Raw genomic sequence first — 21,873 nt, forward strand, 5'->3', positions numbered from 1 at the left:
TGTTTACCCACTGCAGTTCATGCTTTGCATGCAGGTGCCTGGTCATGCAGGTTGTGCTCAGGTTCAGAACGTTAATGCCTCGCTTCAGGCTCTGATGGCACAGCGTGCAAACCACTCGGGTCTTGTCGTCAGCACATTGTTTGAAGAAGTGCCATGCCAGGGAACTCCTTGAAGCTGCCTTTGGGGTGCTCGGTCCCAGATGGCGGCGGTCAGTAGCAGGCGGAGTCTCTTGGCGGCGGGTGTTCTGCTTTTGCCCACTGCTCCCTCTTTTGCTACGCTGTTGGCTCGGTCTCACCACTGCCTCTTCCTCCGAACTGTGAAAGTCAGTGGCACGACCTTCATTCCATGTGGGGTCTAGGACCTCATCGTCCCCTGCATCGTCTTCCACCCAGTCTTGATCCCTGACCTCCTGTTCAGTCTGCACACTGCAGAAAGACGCAGCAGTTGGCACCTGTGTTTCGTCATCATCAGAGACATGCTGAGGTGGTATTCCCATGTCCTCATCATCAGGAAACATAAGTGGTTGTGCGTCAGTGCATTCTATGTCTTTCACCGCTGGGGAAGGGCTAGGTGGATGCCCTTGGGAAACCCTGCCAGCGGAGTCTTCAAACAGCATAAGAGACTGCTGCATAACTTGAGGCTGAGACAGTTTCCCTGGTATGCATGGGGGTGATGTGACAGACTGATGGGGTTGGTTTTCAGGCGCCATCTGTGCGCTTTCTGCAGAAGACTGGGTGGGAGATAATGTGAACGTGCTGGATCCACTGTCGGCCACCCAATTGACTAATGCCTGTACCTGCTCAGGCCTTACCATCCTTAGAACGGCATTGGGCCCCACCATATATCGCTGTAAATTCTGGCGGCTACTGGGACCTGAGGTAGTTGGTACACTAGGACGTGTGGATGTGGCAGAACGGCCACGTCCTCTCCCAGCACCAGAGGGTCCACTAACACCACCACGACCATGTCCACGTCCGCGTCCCTTACTAGATGTTTTTCTCATTGTTATGGTTCACCACAACAACAAATATATATTTGGCCCAATGTATTGTATTCAAATTCAGCGGGATATAAATTTGAGGCCTAGTATTTAGGCGCTGGGTGACCGGTATGGATTTAGTGACAGAATTAGACTTGGAAATGCACAGAAGCGTGTGTGTGAAGTTATTCTGAATGACCCTATGTGCACCTTGAATATTATATACCCTTTTAGGGATAGATTTCAAATAGCTCTGATATAGCAGAAACCACTAAATTATGAAATTGCTAAATTGGGAATTGTATTTCAACCCAGAACAAAAAATGTGCTTTGACGGACACTAAATAACTTCGCCCAGCAACAGGACAGCGGTAACGAGAGATTTAGCGGGATATAAATTTGAGGCCTAGTATTTAGGCGCTGGGTGACAGGTATGGGTTTAGTGACAGAATTAGACTTGGAAATACACAGTAGCGGGTGTGTGTGAAGTTATTCTGAATGACCCAATGTGCACCTTGAATATTATATACCCTTTTAGGGATAGATTTCAAATAGCTCTGATATAGCAGAAACCACTAAATTATGAAATTGCTAAATTGGGAATTGTATTTCAACCCAGAACAAGAAATGTGCTTGAACGGACACTAAATAACTCGCCCAGCTACAGCACTAAGGGACAGATTTAGCGGGATATAAATTTGAGGCCTAGTATTTAGGCGCTGGGTGACAGGTATGGGTTTAGTGCCAGAATTAGACTTGGAAATACACAGTAGCGGGTGTGTGTGAAGTTATTCTGAATGACCCAATGTGCACCTTGAATATTATATACCCTTTTAGGGATAGATTTCAAATAGCTCTGATATAGCAGAAACCACTAAATTATGAAATTGCTAAATTGGGAATTGTATTTCAACCCAGAACAAGAAATGTGCTTGAACGGACACTAAATAACTCGCCCAGCTACAGCACTAGGGACAGATTTAGCTGGATATAAATTTGAGGCCTAGTATTTAGGCGCTGGGTGACAGGTATGGGTTTAGTGACAGAATTAGACTTGGAAATACACAGTAGCGGGTGTGTGTGAAGTTATTCTGAATGACCCAATGTGCACCTTGAATATTATATACCCTTTTAGGGATAGATTTCAAATAGCTCTGATATAGCAGAAACCACTAAATTATGAAATTGCTAAATTGGGAATTGTATTTCAACCCAGAACAAGAAATGTGCTTGAACGGACACTAAATAACTCGCCCAGCTACAGCACTAAGGACAGATTTAGCGGGATATAAATTTGAGGCCTAGTATTTAGGCGCTGGGTGACAGGTATGGGTTTAGTGCCAGAATTAGACTTGGAAATACACAGTAGCGGGTGTGTGTGAAGTTATTCTGAATGACCCAATGTGCACCTTGAATATTATATACCCTTTTAGGGATAGATTTCAAATAGCTCTGATATAGCAGAAACCACTAAATTATGAAATTGCTAAATTGGGAATTGTATTTCAACCCAGAACAAAAAATGTGCTTTGACGGACACTAAATATCTTGCCCAGCAACAACAGTACAGCGGTAACGAGAGATTTAGCAGGATATAAATTTGAGGCCTAGTATTTAGGCGCTGGGTGACAGGTATGGGTTTAGTGACAGAATTAGACTTGGAAATACACAGTAGCGGGTGTGTGTGAAGTTATTCTGAATGACCCAATGTGCACCTTGAATATTATATACCCTTTTAGGGATAGATTTCAAATAGCTCTGATATAGCAGAAACCACTAAATTATGAAATTGCTAAATTGGGAATTGTACTTCAACCCAGAACAAAAAATGTGCTTTGACGGACACTAAATAATCTTTCCCAGCTACAACAGTACAGCGGTAACGAGAGATTTAGCAGGATATAAATTTGAGGCCTAGTATTTAGGCGCTGGGTGACAGGTATGGGTTTAGTGACAGAATTAGACTTGGAAATACACAGTAGCGGGTGTGTGTGAAGTTATTCTGAATGACCCAATGTGCACCTTGAATATTATATACCCTTTTAGGGATAGATTTCAAATAGCTCTGATATAGCAGAAACCACTAAATTATGAAATTGCTAAATTGGGAATTGTACTTCAACCCAGAACAAAAAATGTGCTTTGACGGACACTAAATAACTTTCCCAGCTACAACAGGACAGCGGTAACGAGAGATTTAGCAGGATATAAATTTGAGGCCTAGTATTTAGGCGCTGGGTGACAGGTATGGGTTTAGTGACAGAATTAGACTTGGAAATACACAGTAGCGGGTGTGTGTGAAGTTATTCTGAATGACCCAATGTGCACCTTGAATATTATATACCCTTTTAGGGATAGATTTCAAATAGCTCTGATATAGCAGAAACCACTAAATTATGAAATTGCTAAATTGGGAATTGTATTTCAACCCAGAACAAAAAATGTGCTTTGACGGACACTAAATAACTTTCCCAGCTACAACAGGACAGCGGTAACGAGAGATTTAGCAGGATATAAATTTGAGGCCTAGTATTTAGGCGCTGGGTGACAGGTATGGGTTTAGTGACAGAATTAGACTTGGAAATACACAGTAGCGGGTGTGTGTGAAGTTATTCTGAATGACCCAATGTGCACCTTGAATATTATATACCCTTTTAGGGATAGATTTCAAATAGCTCTGATATAGCAGAAACCACTAAATTATGAAATTGCTAAATTGGGAATTGTACTTCAACCCAGAACAAAAAATGTGCTTTGACGGACACTAAATAACTTTCCCAGCTACAACAGGACAGCGGTAACGAGAGATTTAGCGGGATATAAATTTGAGGCCTAGTATTTAGGCGCTGGGTGACAGGTATGGGTTTAGTGACAGAATTAGACTTGGAAATACACAGTAGCGGGTGTGTGTGAAGTTATTCTGAATGACCCTATGTGCACCTTCAATATGATCTACCCTTTTAGGGATAGATTTCAAATAGCTCTGATATAGCAGAAACCACTAAATTATGAAATTGCTAAATTGGGAATTGTATTTCAACCCAGAACAAAAAATGTGCTTTGACGGACACTAAATAACTTTCCCAGCTACAACAGGACAGCGGTAACGAGAGATTTAGCAGGATATAAATTTGAGGCCTAGTATTTAGGCGCTGGGTGACAGGTATGGGTTTAGTGACAGAATTAGACTTGAAAATACACAGTAGCGGGTGTGTGTGAAGTTATTCTGAATGACCCAATGTGCACCTTGAATATTATATACCCTTTTAGGGATAGATTTCAAATAGCTCTGATATAGCAGAAACCACTAAATTATGAAATTGCTAAATTGGGAATTGTACTTCAACCCAGAACAAAAAATGTGCTTTGACGGACACTAAATAACTTTCCCAGCTACAACAGGACAGCGGTAACGAGAGATTTAGCAGGATATAAATTTGAGGCCTAGTATTTAGGCGCTGGGTGACAGGTATGGGTTTAGTGACAGAATTAGACTTGAAAATACACAGTAGCGGGTGTGTGTGAAGTTATTCTGAATGACCCAATGTGCACCTTGAATATTATATACCCTTTTAGGGATAGATTTCAAATAGCTCTGATATAGCAGAAACCACTAAATTATGAAATTGCTAAATTGGGAATTGTACTTCAACCCAGAACAAAAAATGTGCTTTGACGGACACTAAATAACTTTCCCAGCTACAACAGGACAGCGGTAACGAGAGATTTAGCGGGATATAAATTTGAGGCCTAGTATTTAGGCGCTGGGTGACCGGTATGGATTTAGTGACAGAATTAGACTGGGATATGGCCAAAAAATAACCACACTATTGCTGGTTAAATGCACTTGGTGACGGGCGCAGCTTGCCCCTGATGTAGTATATGGCCAAAAAATGAACAGACTATTGCTGGTTAAATGCACTTGGTGTCACAGCTTGACCAACCACACTACTGAGGGTTAAATGCACTTGGTGACGGGCGCAGCTTGCCCCTGATGTAGTATATGGCCAAAAAATAAACAGACTATTGCTGGTTAAATGCACTTGGTGTGACAGCTTCACCCTGATGTAGGCTTTAGCCAGAAAACAACCACACCATTGAGGGTTAAATGCACTTGGTGACAGGCGCAGCTTGCCCCTGATTTTGTATATGGCCAAAAAATGAACAGACTATTGCTGGTTAAATGCACTTGGTGTGACAGCTTCACCCTGATGTAGGCTTTAGCCAAAAAACAACCACACCATTGAGGGTTAAATGCACTTGGTGACAGGCGCAGCTTGCCCCTGATTTTGTATATGGCCAAAAAATGAACAGACTATTGCTGGTTAAATGCACTTGGTGTGACAGCTTCACCCTGATGTAGGCTTTAGCCAAAAAACAACCACACCATTGAGGGTTAAATGCACTTGGTGACAGGCGCAGCTTGCCCCTGATTTTGTATATGGCCAAAAAATGAACAGACTATTGCTGGTTAAATGCACTTGGTGTGACAGCTTCACCCTGATGTAGGCTTTAGCCAAAAAACAACCACACCATTGAGGGTTAAATGCACTTGGTGACAGGCGCAGCTTGCCCCTGATTTTGTATATGGCCAAAAAATGAACAGACTATTGCTGGTTAAATGCACTTGGTGTGACAGCTTCACCCTGATGTAGGCTTTAGCCAAAAAACAACCACACCATTGAGGGTTAAATGCACTTGGTGACAGGCGCAGCTTGCCCCTGATTTTGTATATGGCCAAAAAATGAACAGACTATTGCTGGTTAAATGCACTTGGTGTGACAGCTTCACCCTGATGTAGGCTTTAGCCAAAAAACAACCACACCATTGAGGGTTAAATGCACTTGGTCGCAGCTTGTGCTGGCGCACCACAAGACACAAAATGGCCGCCGATCACCCCAGAAAAATGTGACTGACAAACGGTCTGGGCAGCCTAAAAACAGTGAGCAATTGAGGATCAGCAGCTCAATGATCCACAGCTGCAGATCGATCAGTTAATCAAGTCCTTTGGAGGAGTTAATCTGCCTAATCTCGCCCTACTGTCGCAGCCGCAACCTCTCCCTACGCTAATCAGAGCAGAGTGACGGGCGGCGCTATGTGACTCCAGCTTAAATAGAGGCTGGGTCACATGGTGCTCTGGCCAATCACAGCCATGCCAATAGTAGGCATGGCTGTGATGGCCTCTTGGGGCAAGTAGTATGACGCTTGTTGATTGGCTGCTTTGCAGCCTTTCAAAAAGCGCCAAGAAAGCGTCACAAAAGCGCGAAGAAAGCGACGAACACCGAACCCGAACCCGGACTTTTACGAAAATGTCCGGGTTCGGGTCCGTGTCACGGACACCCCAAAATTCGGTACGAACCCGAACTATACAGTTCGAGTTCGCTCATCCCTACTCATGTCGCTTGCTGTCCCACAGTATGTTGTTCCCAGCCGGCACTACTTCTCCAAGAGAGCCGTGCCTTCCCTGCACAACCAAGTATCCGATAAAATCAAGTGTGCACTGCGCAACGCCATCTGTGGCAAGGTCCACCTAACCACAGATACGTGGACCAGTAAGCACGGCCAGGGACGCTATATCTCCCTAACTGCACACTGGGTAAATGTAGTGGCAGCTGGGCCCCAGGCGGAGAGCTGTTTGGCGCACGTCCTTCCGCCGCCAAGGATCGCAGGGCAACATTCTTTGCCTCCTGTTGCCACCTCCTCCTTCTCGGCTTCCTCCTCCTCTTCTTCCACCTGCTCATCCAGTCAGCCACACACCTTCACCACCAACTTCAGCACAGCCCGGGGTAAACGTCAGCAGGCCATTCTGAAACTCATATGTTTGGGGGACAGGCCCCACACCGCACAGGAGTTGTGGCGGGGTATAGAACAACAGACCGACGAGTGGTTGCTGCCGGTGAGCCTCAAGCCCGGCCTGGTGGTGTGTGATAATGGGCGAAATCTCGTTGCAGCTCTGGGACTAGCCAATTTGACGCACATCCCTTGCTTGGCGCATGTGCTGAATTTGGTGGTGCAGAAGTTCATTCACAACTACCCCGACATGTCAGAGCTGCTGCATAAAGTGCGGGCCGTCTGTTCGCGCTTCCGGCGTTCACATCCTGCTGCTGCTCGCCTGTCTGCGCTACAGCGTAACTTCGGCCTTCCCGCTCACCGCCTCATATGCGACGTGCCCACCAGGTGGAACTCCACCTTGCACATGCTGGACAGACTGTGCGAGCAGCAGCAGGCCATAGTGGAGTTTCAGCTGCAGCACGCACGGGTCAGTCGCACTACAGAACAGCACCACTTCACCACCAATGACTGGGCCTCCATGCGAGACCTGTGTGCCCTGTTGCGCTGTTTCGAGTACTCCACCAACATGGCCAGTGGCGATGACACCGTTATCAGCGTTACAATACCACTTCTATGTCTCCTTGAGAAAACACTTAGGGCGATGATGGAAGAGGAGGTGGCCCAGGAGGAGGAGGAGGAAGAGGGGTCATTTTTAGCACTTTCAGGCCAGTCTCTTCGAAGTGACTCAGAGGGAGGTTTTTGGCAACAGCAGAGGCCAGGTACAAATGTGGCCAGCCAGGGCCCACTACTGGAGGACGAGGAGGAGGTGGAGGAGGATGAGGATGAAGCATGGTCACAGCGGGGTGGCACCCAACGCAGCTCGGGTCCATCACTGGTGCGTGGCTGGGGGGAAAGGCAGGACGATGACGATACGCCTCCCACAGAGGACAGCTTGTCCTTACCCCTGGGCAGCCTGGCACACATGAGCGACTACATGCTGTAGTGCCTGCGCAACGACAGCAGAGTTGCCCACATTTTAACCTGTGCGGACTACTGGGTTGCCACCCTGCTGGATCCACGCTACAAAGACAATGTGCCCACCTTACTTCCTGCACTGGAGCGTGATAGGAAGATGCGCGAGTACAAGCGCACGTTGGTAGACGCGCTACTGAGAGCATTCCCAAATGTCACAGGGGAACAAGTGGAAGCCCAAGGCCAAGGCAGAGGAGGAGCAAGAGGTCGCCAAGGCAGCTGTGTCACGGCCAGCTCCTCTGAGGGCAGGGTTAGCATGGCAGAGATGTGGAAAACTTTTGTCAACACGCCACAGCTAACTGCACCACCACCTGATACGCAACGTGTTAGCAGGAGGCAACATTTCACTAACATGGTGGAACAGTACGTGTGCACACCCCTCCACGTACTGACTGATGGTTCGGCCCCATTCAACTTCTGGGTCTCTAAATTGTCCACGTGGCCAGAGCTAGCCTTTTATGCCTTGGAGGTGCTGGCCTGCCCGGCAGCCAGCGTTTTGTCTGAACGTGTATTCAGCACGGCAGGGGGCGTCATTACAGACAAACGCAGCCGCCTGTCTACAGCCAATGTGGACAAGCTGACGTTCATAAAAATGAACCAGGCATGGATCCCACAGGACCTGTCCGTCCCTTGTCCAGATTAGACATTAACTACCTCCCCATAACCATATATTATTGGACTCCAGGGCACTTCCTCATTCAATCCTATTTTTATTTTCATTTTACCATTATATTGCGATGCTACCCAAAGTTGAATGAACCTCTCCTCTGCCTGTGTGCTAGGCCTAAATATATGCCAATGGACTGTTGCAGTGGTGGCTGACATGAAGCCTGATTCTCTGCTATGACATGCAGACTAATTCTCTGCTGACATGAAGCCAGATTGTCTGTTACGGGACCTCTCTCCTCTGCCTGGGTGCTGGGCCTAAATTTATGACAATGGACTGTTGCAGTGGTGGCTGACGTGAAGCCTCATTCTCTGCTATGACATGCAGACTGATTCTCTGCTGACATGAAGCCAGATTGTCTGTTACGGGACCTCTCTGCTCTGCCTGTGTGCTAGGCCTAAATATATGCCAATGGACTGTTGCAGTGGTGGGTGACGTGAAGCCTCATTCTCTGCTATGACATGCAGACTGATTCTCTGCTGACATGAAGCCAGATCCTCTTTTACGGGACCTCTCTCCTCTGCCTGGGTGCTGGGCCTAAATTTATGACAATGGACTGTTGCAGTGGTGGCTGACGTGAAGCCTCATTCTCTGCTATGACATGCAGACTGATTCTCTGCTGACATGAAGCCAGATCCTCTGTTACGGGACCTCTCTCCTCTGCCTGGGTGCTGGGCCTAAATTTATGACAATGGACTGTTGCAGTGGTGGCTGACGTGAAGCCTCATTCTCTGCTATGACATGCAGACTGATTCTCTGCTGACATGAAGCCAGATTGTCTGTTACGGGACCTCTCTCCTCTGCCTGGGTGCTGGGTAGTGTTGAGCGCGAATATTCGAAAAGCAAATTTTTTTCGCGAATATCGCAACTTCGCGAATATTTAGAATATAGTGCTATATATTCGTAAAAACGAATATTCGTTTTTTGTTTTTTTCCCCCCCCCCACAAAATTACAGTACACATATAATTGATTGTTTCCCAAAGGTCCAACAGCTCAGATCTTACTCACATTGCCTAGAAAGTGATTGAGGCGCGAATCTTCGTAAGGCGATTTTATTAGCGCACATGCGAATATCGGCACGTCCCAGAACAGAGGCAAAGGGCTTTGCATTCATACATTAGTGAATTGAGTTGCGAATCTTCGTAAGGCGATTTTATTAGCGCACATGCGAATATCTACACTTGTCCCAGAACAGAGGCAAAGGGCTTTGCATTCATACATTAGTGATTGAATTGAGCTGCGAATCTTCGTAAGGCGATTTTATTAACGCAAATGCAAATATCTACACTTGTCCCCAGAACAGAGAGGCAAAGGCCTGTGCATTCATATAGTATAGCACCATATTCGCGAATACGTAGAACTTCGTAAAATTCGATTAACGAAAATTCGTATTTTTTATTTTACTTTCCACCTTACAGATTACATTGATCTGTACTCTGTCAACTACTGTCATCACCCCCCACTGTATCTCGATTGATTCCCAAAAGTCTCACATTCCCTAGAAAGTGATTGAGGTGCGAATCTTCGTAAGGCGATTTTATTAGCGCACATGCGAATATCTACACTTGTCCCAGAACAGAGGCAAAGGGCATTGCATTCATACATTAGTGATTGAATTGAGTTGCGAATCTTCGTAAGGCGATTTCATTAGCGCACATGTGAATTTTGCATAGCATATGTATTATGCGATGCGAAAATTCGAATTATCGCATATGCGAAATAATAACGAATTTGAATAATCGCGAATATTTTACGAATATTCTTTCGAATATTCACAAAATTTCGCGAATTCGAATATGGGACATGCCGCTCAACACTAGTGCTGGGCCTAAATTTATGACAATGGACTGTTGCAGTGGTGGGTGACGTGAAGCCTGATTCTCTGCTATGACATGCAGACTGATTCTCTGCTGACATGAAGCCAGATTGTCTGTTACGGGACCTCTCTCCTCTGCCTGGGTGCTGGGCCTAAATATATGCCAATGGACTGTTGCAGTGGTGGCTGACGTGAAGCCTCATTCTCTGCTATGACATGCAGACTAATTCTCTGCTGACATGAAGACAGATTCTCTGTTACGGGACCTCTCTCCTCTGCCTGGGTGCCGGGGCCTAAATATCTGAGAATGGACTGTTCCAGTGGTGGGTGACGGGAAGCCAGATTCTCTGCTATGGAACCTCTCTCCAATTGATTTTGGTTAATTTTTATTTATTTAATTTTTATTTTAATTCATTTCCCTATCCACATTTGTTTGCAGGGGATTTACCTACATGTTGCTGCCTTTTGCAGCCCTCTAGCTCTTTCCTGGGCTGTTTTACAGCCTTTTTAGTGCCGAAAAGTTCGGGTCCCCATTGACTTCAATGGGGTTCGGGTTCGGGACGAAGTTCGGATCGGGTTCGGATCCCGAACCCGAACATTTCCGGGATGTTCGGCCGAACTTCTCGAACCCGAACATCCAGGTGTTCGCTCAACTCTAAAGGGCACCCCCTCATGCCAAATTCTTAACTTAACCCCTTCCCTCCAGCCTGAGGTGTAGATTGACCAGTATGCACTTTCTATAATGCCAGTGTCTTATGTGGCACAAGGGTCTTTGGGCCCCCTCAGGCTCCTGGACCCGGTAGCACCCCCTATAGCTACGCCCCTGGGAAGAGGCCTTTAAAGGGTTTGTGTCATCTGAGACATTGGTGGCATATCACTAGTATGGTCCTTTCTGTGACCCCCGTTTATGCCAGCGTGCTTTCCATTCATTTTTATGGGAGTTGGGGAAAATATAAAAACTATTATCAGCTGCCCCATAGAAATGAATCGAGGGCGGCCTACTTTATGTTTGCATCATTTTGTAAATGTTATTTTATTTTTTTAGAACTTTTAAAGGCTTAGAATTCTAGAAGCAAATGTAAAAATTTTTTAAGAAAATGTTTAAAACCACTTTTTTAAGGGCTACCGTATTTTTCGCCCCATAAGACGCACCTTTTCTTCCCCCAAAACGGGGGAGAAATGCCCCTGCGTCTTATGGGGCGAATGCTTGCCGTTTTACATCGCAAGCTGCGATGTAGATGCGAGCGGGGACTCGGGGAGGGACTGGGGGAGGAGCTGGGGCCGGCAATAGCGGCGGGGCGGTGCAGTCAGTGTAGTATCCCCGCCCCGCCGCTCCGGTATAGTAATATAAGATGTCATAATCATTTATTGGTTATTAAACATGCCCCCTCAGTCGTATTACTACCTTATATCCTAATCGCATCTGTAGAATTCATGCAGGCCGGGCGGGCAGCAGCAAGTCTTGTCATGTGCCTGCGCCGCCTACTTTATGAATGAAGCAGGCGGCGCAGGGAAGTGACGTCACTGAGGGACGTGCCGGTTGCCCGCCTGGCCTGCATGAATTCTACAGATGCGATTAGGATATAAGGTAGTAATAGGACTGAGGGGGCATGTTTAATAACCAATAAATGAATATAACATCTTATATTTGTATACTGCTGGCGCCGGGGGTGGGGGGGGGGTGGGCGGGCTGCTGCGATCTGTGGATGGCACAGTTATGGGCTGGGGGGGTCTGTGGATGTCACTGTTATGGGCTGGGGGGGTCTGTGGATGGCACATATATAACAGTGCCAGCCACAAATCCCCCCCCCTGTAACAGTGCCAGCCACAGATCCCCCTGTAACAGTGTCCGTCATCCACAGATCCCCCTGTAACAGTGTCCGTCATCCACAGATCCCCCTGTAACAGTGTCCGTCATCCACAGATCCCCCTGTAACAGTGTCCGTCATCCACAGATCCCCCTGTAACAGTGTCCGTCATCCACAGATCCCCCTGTAACAGTGTCCGTCATCCACAGATCCCCCTGTAACAGTGTCCGTCATCCACAGATCCCCCTGTAACAGTGTCCGTCATCCACAGATCCCCCTGTAACAGTGCCATCCACAGACCACCATTAGTTCCAAACACACAGCACACCTTTTTGGTTAAAAATATTTTTTTTCTTATTTTCCTCCCCAAAAACCCAGGTGCGTCTTATGGGCCGGTGCGTCTTATAGGGCGAAAAATACGGTAATTCAGTTATGAAGTCTAGGAAGCGCTTCAAACAACTACCTTCCCCCTTTACTGTATTAAAAAGATCGCTACACAGCGATCGCGAATGGACCCGAGACACGTGGGACGCCATTCATGTGACGTCACACCCACGTAGGACACCAAAGCAAATCATCTGAACGGCCAACACAGAGTCCAGAAAGGCGCGCTAACAGCCGCAACATACGAATCCACCGGAGAAGGTAAATTACAGTCAGGGTGCGGTCCTTTTCACAGTGTGGGACGCCACACAAGGCACAGCACCCACTGACATATTAACATCTATAACCCTGCTAACACCATCAGTAACGGTGACTGGCTACCAGTTCATATGAGGGAAGCATTGCAAATAACAAGTATATTTACATATTAACTTATTTGCAAACTGACTGCATTGGAAACTATCTGAAACTCACTAACCGCCACTGAAGGTGGAGAAAACTGCTGAATGAGCAATTAATTTTAATTTTTATTCTTCTTTTTTGCAACCTATTTACAGAAAACTACCCAGAAGTCCCCCTCTCCAGGATTTATCCTCTGGACACCCGGGACCCCTGCCGATTAGCTGTTTGAGAAGGCAGTGGCACTCCAGGAGCGCCGCAGCCTTCTCACTGTTTACCGCAGGCCCAGTGACGTCACGACTAGTATCAACTGGCCTGGGCACGGCTGAGCTCCATTCAAGTGAACAGAGCTTAGCCGCAGGCCCAGTGACATCACAACTAGTATCAACTGGTCTGGGCGCTGCTAGGGTTGGGCAATATACCGGTGTTAACGATATACCGTGGTATTCAGAAATGGCGATATCACCGTTTCTTAATTACCGCAATATATTAGTGACCGCTTCTAAAACGTCTGCATCCGGCCGCCTGTGCCCATTGCCTGCCAGTTCTCACTGCAACCGCCCCCTCCTCGTTCCTACTTTACCTGGACACCACCCACCTACCCGAGAACTGGCACTCATAGGCCACGCTACGGCCACCCTAAAGGCCCAAACTTTAGCAGCCAATGAGAAAGGAGAAAAGACAACAGCATCCTCACGGGCCAGCTGCGAGCCAGGCCTGTACCATTGTCCACAGCAGGGGAAAACACATGTGGACTAGGGTAATGAATAAACATGTCTCCTAGGTAATACCATCTCCTATCCTATCTTACTATATATTGGCAGGCTCGTCGGTTTTTGGCAGCAGCCCCTGCATATGGCAGTGCTAGCTCTAGCGTTGAGAAATGGCACCCAAAACAAAAATATACCACTTTACCATACAGTGTACTTTGTACAGTGCATATAGATAGGGATGTGCTAGACCCAAGGGGAATATACAGGTCATGAGTCCCACCAGTATAAGCCCCATACAGTATAATGTCTCCTTGTGGCCCCCATATAGTATAACGTCTCCTTGTGGCCCCCATATAGTATAACATCTCCTTGTGGCCCCCATACAGTATAATTTCTCCTTGTGGCTGCCCCCATACAGTATAACGTCTCCTTGTGGCCCCCATACAGTTTAATTTCTCCTTGTGGCTGCCCCCATACAGTATGACGTCTCCTTGTGGCCCCCATACAGTATAACGTCTCCTTGTAGTCCTCATACAGTATAACGTCTCCTTGTGGCCCCAATACCGTATGTCTCCTTGTAGCTGCCCCCATACAGTATAACATCTCCTTGTGGCTGCCCCCATACAGTATAATATCTCCTTGTGGCCCCCATACAGTATAATTTCTCCTTGTGGCTGTCCCCATACAGTATAACGTCTCCCTGTGGCCCCCATACAGTATAACATCTCCTTGTGGCTGCCCCCATACAGTATAATTTCTCCTTGTGGCTGCCCCCATACAGTATAACATCTCCTTGTGGCTGCCCCCATACAGTATAATATCTCCTTGTGGCCCCCATACAGTATAATTTCTCCTTGTGGCTGTCCCCATACAGTATAACGTCTCCCTGTGGCCCCCATACAGTATAACATCTCCTTGTGGCTGCCCCCATACAGTATAATTTCTCCTTGTGGCTGCCCCATACAGTATAATTTCTCCTTGTGGCTGCCCCCATACAGTATAATTTCTCCTTGTGGCTGCCCCCATACAGTATAATTTCTCCTTGTGGCTGCCCCCATACAGTATAACTTCTCCTTGTGGCTGCCCCCATACAGTATAACTTCTCCTTGTGGCCCCCATACAGTATAACGTCTCCTTGTGGCCCCCATACAGTATAACGTCTCCTTGTGGCTGCCTCCATACCGTTTAACGTCTCCTTGTGGCTGCACCCATACCGTTTAACGTCTCCTTGTGGCTGCACCCATACCGTTTAACGTCTCCTTGTGGCTGCACCCATACCGTATAACGTCTCCTTGTGGCCCCCATACCGTATAACGTCTCCTTGTGGCCCCCATACAGTATAATGTCTCCTTGTGTTTGTCACATCTGTGACAGGTCTCAGAAGGTCTGAAAGATTATCTACGCATTAGTGATCTGACAGCCTCTTTTGTAGGGGTGCACCGAAATTCCGGCAGCCGAAAATATCGGCCGAAAATGCACCTAATCCATTTCGGCCGATATTTGTACATATCGGCAGAAAATAGCGGGAAGGGACTGGGAGGAGGAGCTGGGGGCCGGTGCGTTCACTGTGCTCCGGCCCCCAGCTCCAGTAGTTATAAAAAGTGTGCAATTAATACGGATTCTATTCATGAGGCCCCCTCTGCAGTAGAACATTCAATATAGCCACATCCTACTCACAGGGTTGTTATCTTAATGCTGGCCGGCCGGGCAGACGAGCGGCAGCGTCACGACTGATGTCATGTGCCCGGCCTACTTTCTGAATGAAGGAGGCGGCGCAGGCATGTGACGTCAGCCGTGACGCTGCCGCTCGTCTGCCCGGCCGGCCAGCATTAAGATAACAGCCCTGTGAGTAGGATGTGGCTGTATTGAATGTTCTACTGCAGAGGGGGCCTCATGAATAGAATCCGTATTAATTGCACACTTTTTATAACTACTGGAGCTGGGGGCCGGAGCACAGTGAACGAACCGGCCCCCAGCTCCTCCTCCCAGTCCCTCCCCGCTATTTTCTATTAATTGTACAATGGGGGGGGGGGGGGGTCTGTGGATGGCACTGTTATGGGGGGGGGGTCTGTGGATGGCACTGTTATGGGGTGGGTGGGGGTCTGTGGATGGCACTGTTATGAGGTGGGGGGGTCTGTGGATGGCACTGTTATGGGGTGGGTGGGGGTCTGTGGATGGCACTGTTATGGGGTGGGTGGGGGTCTGTGGATGGCACTGTTATGGGGTGGGTGGGGGTCTGTGGATGGCACTGTTATGAGGTGGGGGGGTCTGTGGATGGCACTGTTATGGGGTGGGGGGTCTTTTAAAAGTATTTGGGCAAAAAGGCAGTTTCGGTTTCGGTCAAGGGGTATCCTGAATTTTCGGTTTCGGACCAGAATTTTCATTTCGGTGCACCCCTACTCTTTTGGTTTCACTTTGTCTGTGTGTTGCTGGTATGTCAGTATAATGTCTCCTTGTGGTCCCCATACAGTATAACATCTCCTTGTGGCTGCCTCCATACCGTTTAACGTCTCCTTGTGGCTGCACCCATACAGTATAATGTCTCCTTGTGGCCCCCATACCGTATAATGTCTCCTTGTGTTTGTCACATCTGTGACAGGTCTCAGAAGGTCTGAAAGATTATCTACGCATTAGTGATCTGACAGCCTCTTTTGGTTTCACTTTGTCTGTGTGTTGCTGGTATGTCCACACCTCCTGTTCAGGTGTGGATCATGTGACCTTTACCTCGCCCTATTTAGTCTGACTTTTCCCATCACTCCTTGCTTGGGATAGCTTCATTTGGTCTTGGAAGAGCTGGAGTGTGGTTCGTGTTGAAGTCCTGTTCATTCTTCATTCTCTGAAGTTAAGTGTTCCGCTTGTCGTGTTTTGTATTCCCCCCCCCCCCCCGGTTGTTTACTAGGCCTCAGTGAGACGCTAGTTCCTTCACCAGGGAAGGAACAGGTGGTCTCTGCCCTGTCACTGTCTTTAGGGCATCTGAGGGTCACCAAAGTTTTCTAGGTTCCCGTGTATGGGTATCTCTACCATTGAGAGGTGCCCATACGGATAGGAGTTAGGGCCAGGAGCAGGGTTTTATAGGTGGTGACCCTTTTCCTTCCCTAGCAGTGAGGCCTAGTGTCTTTCCCCTTCCTTCTTGATTGTCTTTTGGTGTTCTCCCCTACTACATACATGACAGTGTTTGTTTGTTTTTTCTTTTAAAATGGTATTTATCGCGATAATTTTTTTAAATATCCTTAATATCCTTATATTTTTTATATCACCCAACCCTAGGCGTGGCTAAGCTCTGTTCACTTGAATGGAGCTTAGCCGTGCCCAGGCCAGTTGATACTAGTCGTGACATCACTGGGCCAGCGGTAAACAGTGAGTAGGCTGCGGTGCTCCTGGAGCACCCCTGCCTTCTCAAACATAATCGGCGGAGGTCCCGGGTGTCGGACCTTTGGTGATCAGATGCTGATGATCTATCCAGAGTATAGATCATCAGTTTAAACAAACTGCAGAACCTCTTTAACGCTTTGCTTACTTTTATGGAGCAATGGCCTGAATGTATCTTGCTAATTATTGGGGACTTTAATTGTGTCATTAATCCTGCCATAGATATGATTTCTATGGGGGAGAATTGCCATATTTTCCCCGGGGGTCACCCTTGGCCCGGTTCGGTCAGGAATCTGGCTTTGGGGATGCCTGGGGGAAGGGAGAAGAGTTTATTCTTGTGTAAGCAAATCTGGAAAATCTATGTGGAGGATAGATCGGGCCTTAATAAATGAAAAATATATGAGATATGCAAAACGAATTAAATATGAGGCCAGGTCTCTCTCGCACCATGTACCTTTCTCCCTTGAGCTATGCATGGCTGAATACAAAGATATGGTAAGACCCCCATTTAGATTAAATCCTTATTGGATGTCGGTAATGGATAATCATGAACTAATACAACTTGTAATTCAGCTAAGACTCAAGTAGTATGGGATGCATTCAATGCCTTTTTTTGAGGGGTATTTTTGTTAGTAATATTTTTAATCTAAGGAAAGGGTATAGTATTAAGGAGAAGGTGTTAAAAGAAGCAGTGACATCAGCCATGCATGACTTTTCTAGTAATAAGATAGAAGTAAATAGAAAAGCTATGCAGAATGCAAGTCAAGCATATTCAGATTTTTTGCTTGACAAGGCCCAGCAGAAGTTACTTTTCTTTCAGTGTAAGTAAAATACAGTACAGAACCCTATATAGGGTTCTGTACTGTATTTTACAGACATCAGACCCACTGGATCTTCAAGAACCAAGTGGGTCTGGGTAAAAAAAATGTAAGAAAAAGCGGAAAAAAAAGTGAAAATCCAAAAACACATTTATCACTAATTAAAAATGAAAAAAATAAAATTCCCTACACATCTTTGGTATCGCCGCGTCCGTAACGACCTGATCTATAAAACGGTCATGTTACTTTCCCCGCACGGTGAACGGCAAAAAAAATAAAAACTATGATAAAATTGAAATTTTGCCCACCCCTCTTCCCAAAAAAGGTAATAAAAGTGATCAAAAAAGTCGCATGTACACCAAAATAGTGCCAATCAAACCGACATCTCATCCCGCAAAAAATGAGACCCTACCCAAGATAATCGCCCAAAAACTGAAAAAACTATGGCTCTTAGACTATGGAAATTTGTAGTTTTGCAACAGCTGGAGGGCCGCAGGTTGAGCATGCCTGCTATAGAGGGAAGTCAGGTGGGCGTATATATAGATATATATGTATCTGCCCCTTAATTGAGATATATGTATATCTGTATATATATTGGCCGCTTATATAGCCAATAGGGATATTTATTCCCTATATGGCTGTAACGGATCACCTGGCACCCCGACTGAGTACCTCCGTTGCTGGATGCTCCTAGCGTTTCCTGAGGTCTCCAAGCACTCTGGCAGACACCACCATCACCGAACCGAAGAAGCAGATGAATCCTCTTCAAACATATGAATGCTGTAGACAGTGGAATAGGAAACCTTACGAATAGGTTTATGCTCCTAGCAGTCAAACTGGAACAGCATACCATAAATCCTCCCCCAATGATGAGACGACACTTCACCTTGAGGGTAAAACAGGAACTGGCGTGCTGGCACACCCAGCCTGGTTTTTATTACAGTTTTGCAAATACAGGACAGACACAACACATCCCCCACAATGCATCATGGTTTCCTCCTCTCTGTCCCAGAGACAACCAAGGGAAATCCAATTATCTCTCAGGACAAAAGGGAGATCGCCAATACACATGTGGAGACAACAGGACAGACATCACCATTTAAACACACAATGGGACAATAGAAACACACCCACACAAAATCCTCCCTTCTGCCGGTGATGATTATTGAACACACTGGCGAATATAATTATCAAAGGCAGAGAAATACAGTTTTATAAAACATATCACAGGAACCCCAAAACATGCAATAACCCCATAACCAATATATCCTCGGAAACGGGGGATCTGGGTGAACCACATATCCAAAATTCACCCACATCCGTTCAGTAGTTTGGAAGATACAGTTACACTGAAAATATACAAGTTATGCAGAAAATAGTCACTAATAAATGTGTCCCCTGTTTGGTAGTTTCAAACTACTGAATGATGTCTCTGTGCACCAAATACAGGCAAGATAGCACCGTGTTGGAAAGTCAGAACAGTGTCTGTGAGTTAAAATGGCCGTTATCTATTGTTCTCACCATGTGCTCCATCCAAGCAAGTAAGGCAATTGATGCAATCAAGGGACAGAGGGCTCCGTCCCAAGTGCCTTAAGACCCAATAACTTAAGGGACCATAATCCCAGGGCAAGAGGCGGGCACGCAGCCCCCTCCAAAAGCTCATGGCAAACTCTGGCAAAAAGGTGAGTTTGCTACATTTCTCCCCTTTACCAAAAAGACTATCCAGACTCCAGACCTTCAATCGGTCTGGGGTTCTGATAGTCGGCCGGCCTTTCTCACCCAGTGTAGCTGTCCCAGTGTCCTCCTGCCACATGTGCTCAGTTATAAATCCATAGTCTGGTGGAAAGGTACCCAGGGCGCCCTCTCCCCCAGTTGGACAAAGCTGTTGCTGGAGGGAAAGGGTAACAGGCTCCTCTCTCTGCGACACCCTCCCTTGTTGTAGGGGAAAACAGACTGCCTCCCCTTCCAATACATTGTCCTGTTGTTGTGGACCAGGACAGACTGTCCATATCCCCAGTGGTGTAGGTGCAGAGACTACGGTCCAATCTGCACTGTTGTGGGGCTTACTGTCTCCCCTTGGTGTGCTAGGCAAACCGCTGGGGCTACTTGGGGAACAGCGGCCAGCGGTGTTCTGCACTGATGCCAGCACTTCTGCTGGGGTGAGGGGGGTGCAAGCCAGCCCTGTAACAAGGAGGTCGGTGGAGCAGAGGCTAGCGGCGCTCTGCCCGGATGCCAGCTCTTCTGCTGGAGGGACTGGAGTACAGTTCTGCTGGGTAGTAAGGGGACAAGTAGGGCAGAGGCCAACGGCGCTCTGCCCAGATGCCAGCTCTTCTGCTGGGAGGGGGCTAACGACTCCTCTACTGACCCCAGTACCTGGTTTGGAGTTGGCTGTGGAGGGGAGGGGTTGCTTACCTCCTCCTCCTGGTACTGCTGCTGTTGGGGAGAGAGACCGACTGTCTCCCCTCCCTGTAAAGCACTCTGCCGCTGTGGAGTGAGACCGTCTGTCTCCACTCCCTGTAAAGCACTCTGCCGCTGGGAAGGCAGGACGACACACTTCTCTCCCTGTATTACCCCCATCTGGAGTTGGAGATCTGGGCCGGCTGCCCAGTATCCCTGTAGGGCCGGTAGAGAGATCTCGGTCCCATCTCCACCTGCCATCTGTGGGTCTTCCCAGGACCAGTCTGTGAGGTCCCTCATTTCTGGGGCTGGTTGGGGAGTAGGAGGTACCGGATGCAGGTCTCCTAAAGACGGGCTTAGTTGTTGGGGAGGGAGAACGAAACTCAACGCTCCCAATGGTGTACAGTCCATAAGCCCCATCAGGTTAGAGACAGGCGGTGTCACTGGATCATATAAGTCCGCATAATTCTGTTTGATCTCCCACTGCTCTGGTGGTACTTGCAGGGTATAGGGCAACCGACTGGAGCTGACCAGGTGCTGGTAATCCTGCTCCAGTTCCCATTTCTGGACAGCCAGTTCAATCAGGTCTGGCCTTAGGTCTTCGGCCATAGGGAGATCCAGCACGGCCTCTCTGTAGTCAAATATGTCCCAAAGCCGTGACTCTGCCGCACTCCCAAATTCCGGTTCTGCAAAGGCCCCCCATAATAAGCCATGGCCATTATAATCCTTGCCCTCGGGTTTGTCAAATTTGGCCATTCCGGGAACCCGCTGAACCGCGTACCAACGTAGCGCTTGGTATGCATCATCGAGACCCAGTTCCCTCCATGCCAGTGAATTAAGTTGCATCACCAATTCCTCCTGGGCCGGTTCTCCCAGCATAGGTATCCGTAGGGCCACTCTGGCTTGTAACCGCTGCTCCTTGCTGGGAAGACGCTCACCTCGCCAACGCTGGACACCTTCTAGGGTTTCTTCCCACATCTCTTGTTGGGCGCTCTCTCTGCAGTCCAACCTGGTTGCCTCTCCTATTGGCTTGACCAGTGGTGCCAAGAGGTTTTGTAACCTCCGGTTACATTCCTTTTCTACCTCGAGCGTTGTCCAGGGACTCGCTGGTTCTATGCCGCTCCATAATAATTCCTGTGTCTCCAGGGTGTTGTTCCTCTCACACCAGGACGCCATCCCACTGCTTGCCACCAATGTAACGGATCACCTGGCACCCCGACTGAGTACCTCCGTTGCTGGATGCTCCTAGCGTTTCCTGAGGTCTCCAAGCACTCTGGCAGACACCACCATCACCGAACCGAAGAAGCAGATGAATCCTCTTCAAACATATGAATGCTGTAGACAGTGGAATAGGAAACCATACGAATAGGTTTATGCTCCTAGCAGTCAAACTGGAACAGCATACCATAAATCCTCCCCCAATGATGAGACGACACTTCACCTTGAGGGTAAAACAGGAACTGGCGTGCTGGCACACCCAGCCTGGTTTTTATTACAGTTTTGCAAATACAGGACAGACACAACACATCCCCCACAATGCATCATGGTTTCCTCCTCTCTGTCCCAGAGACAACCGAGGGAAATCCAATTATCTCTCAGGACAAAAGGGAGATCGCCAATACACATGTGGAGACAACAGGACAGACATCACCATTTAAACACACAATGGGACAATAGAAACACACCCACACAAAATCCTCCCTTCTGCCGGTGATGAT

The 21,873-nt window shown here is 47.5% G+C and overlaps 1 protein-coding gene across 1 annotated transcript in view; it reads left to right on the forward strand.

Moving 5' to 3' along the window:
* ITGA5 (integrin subunit alpha 5) overlaps positions 1 to 21,873 on the forward strand; it is a 134,444-nt gene that overhangs the window by 92,721 nt on the left and 19,850 nt on the right. The window lies entirely within an intron of this gene.

The sequence above is a fragment of the Bufo gargarizans genome, chromosome 3, assembly GCF_014858855.1.
Source record: "Bufo gargarizans isolate SCDJY-AF-19 chromosome 3, ASM1485885v1, whole genome shotgun sequence".
NCBI lineage: Eukaryota > Metazoa > Chordata > Amphibia > Anura > Bufonidae > Bufo > Bufo gargarizans.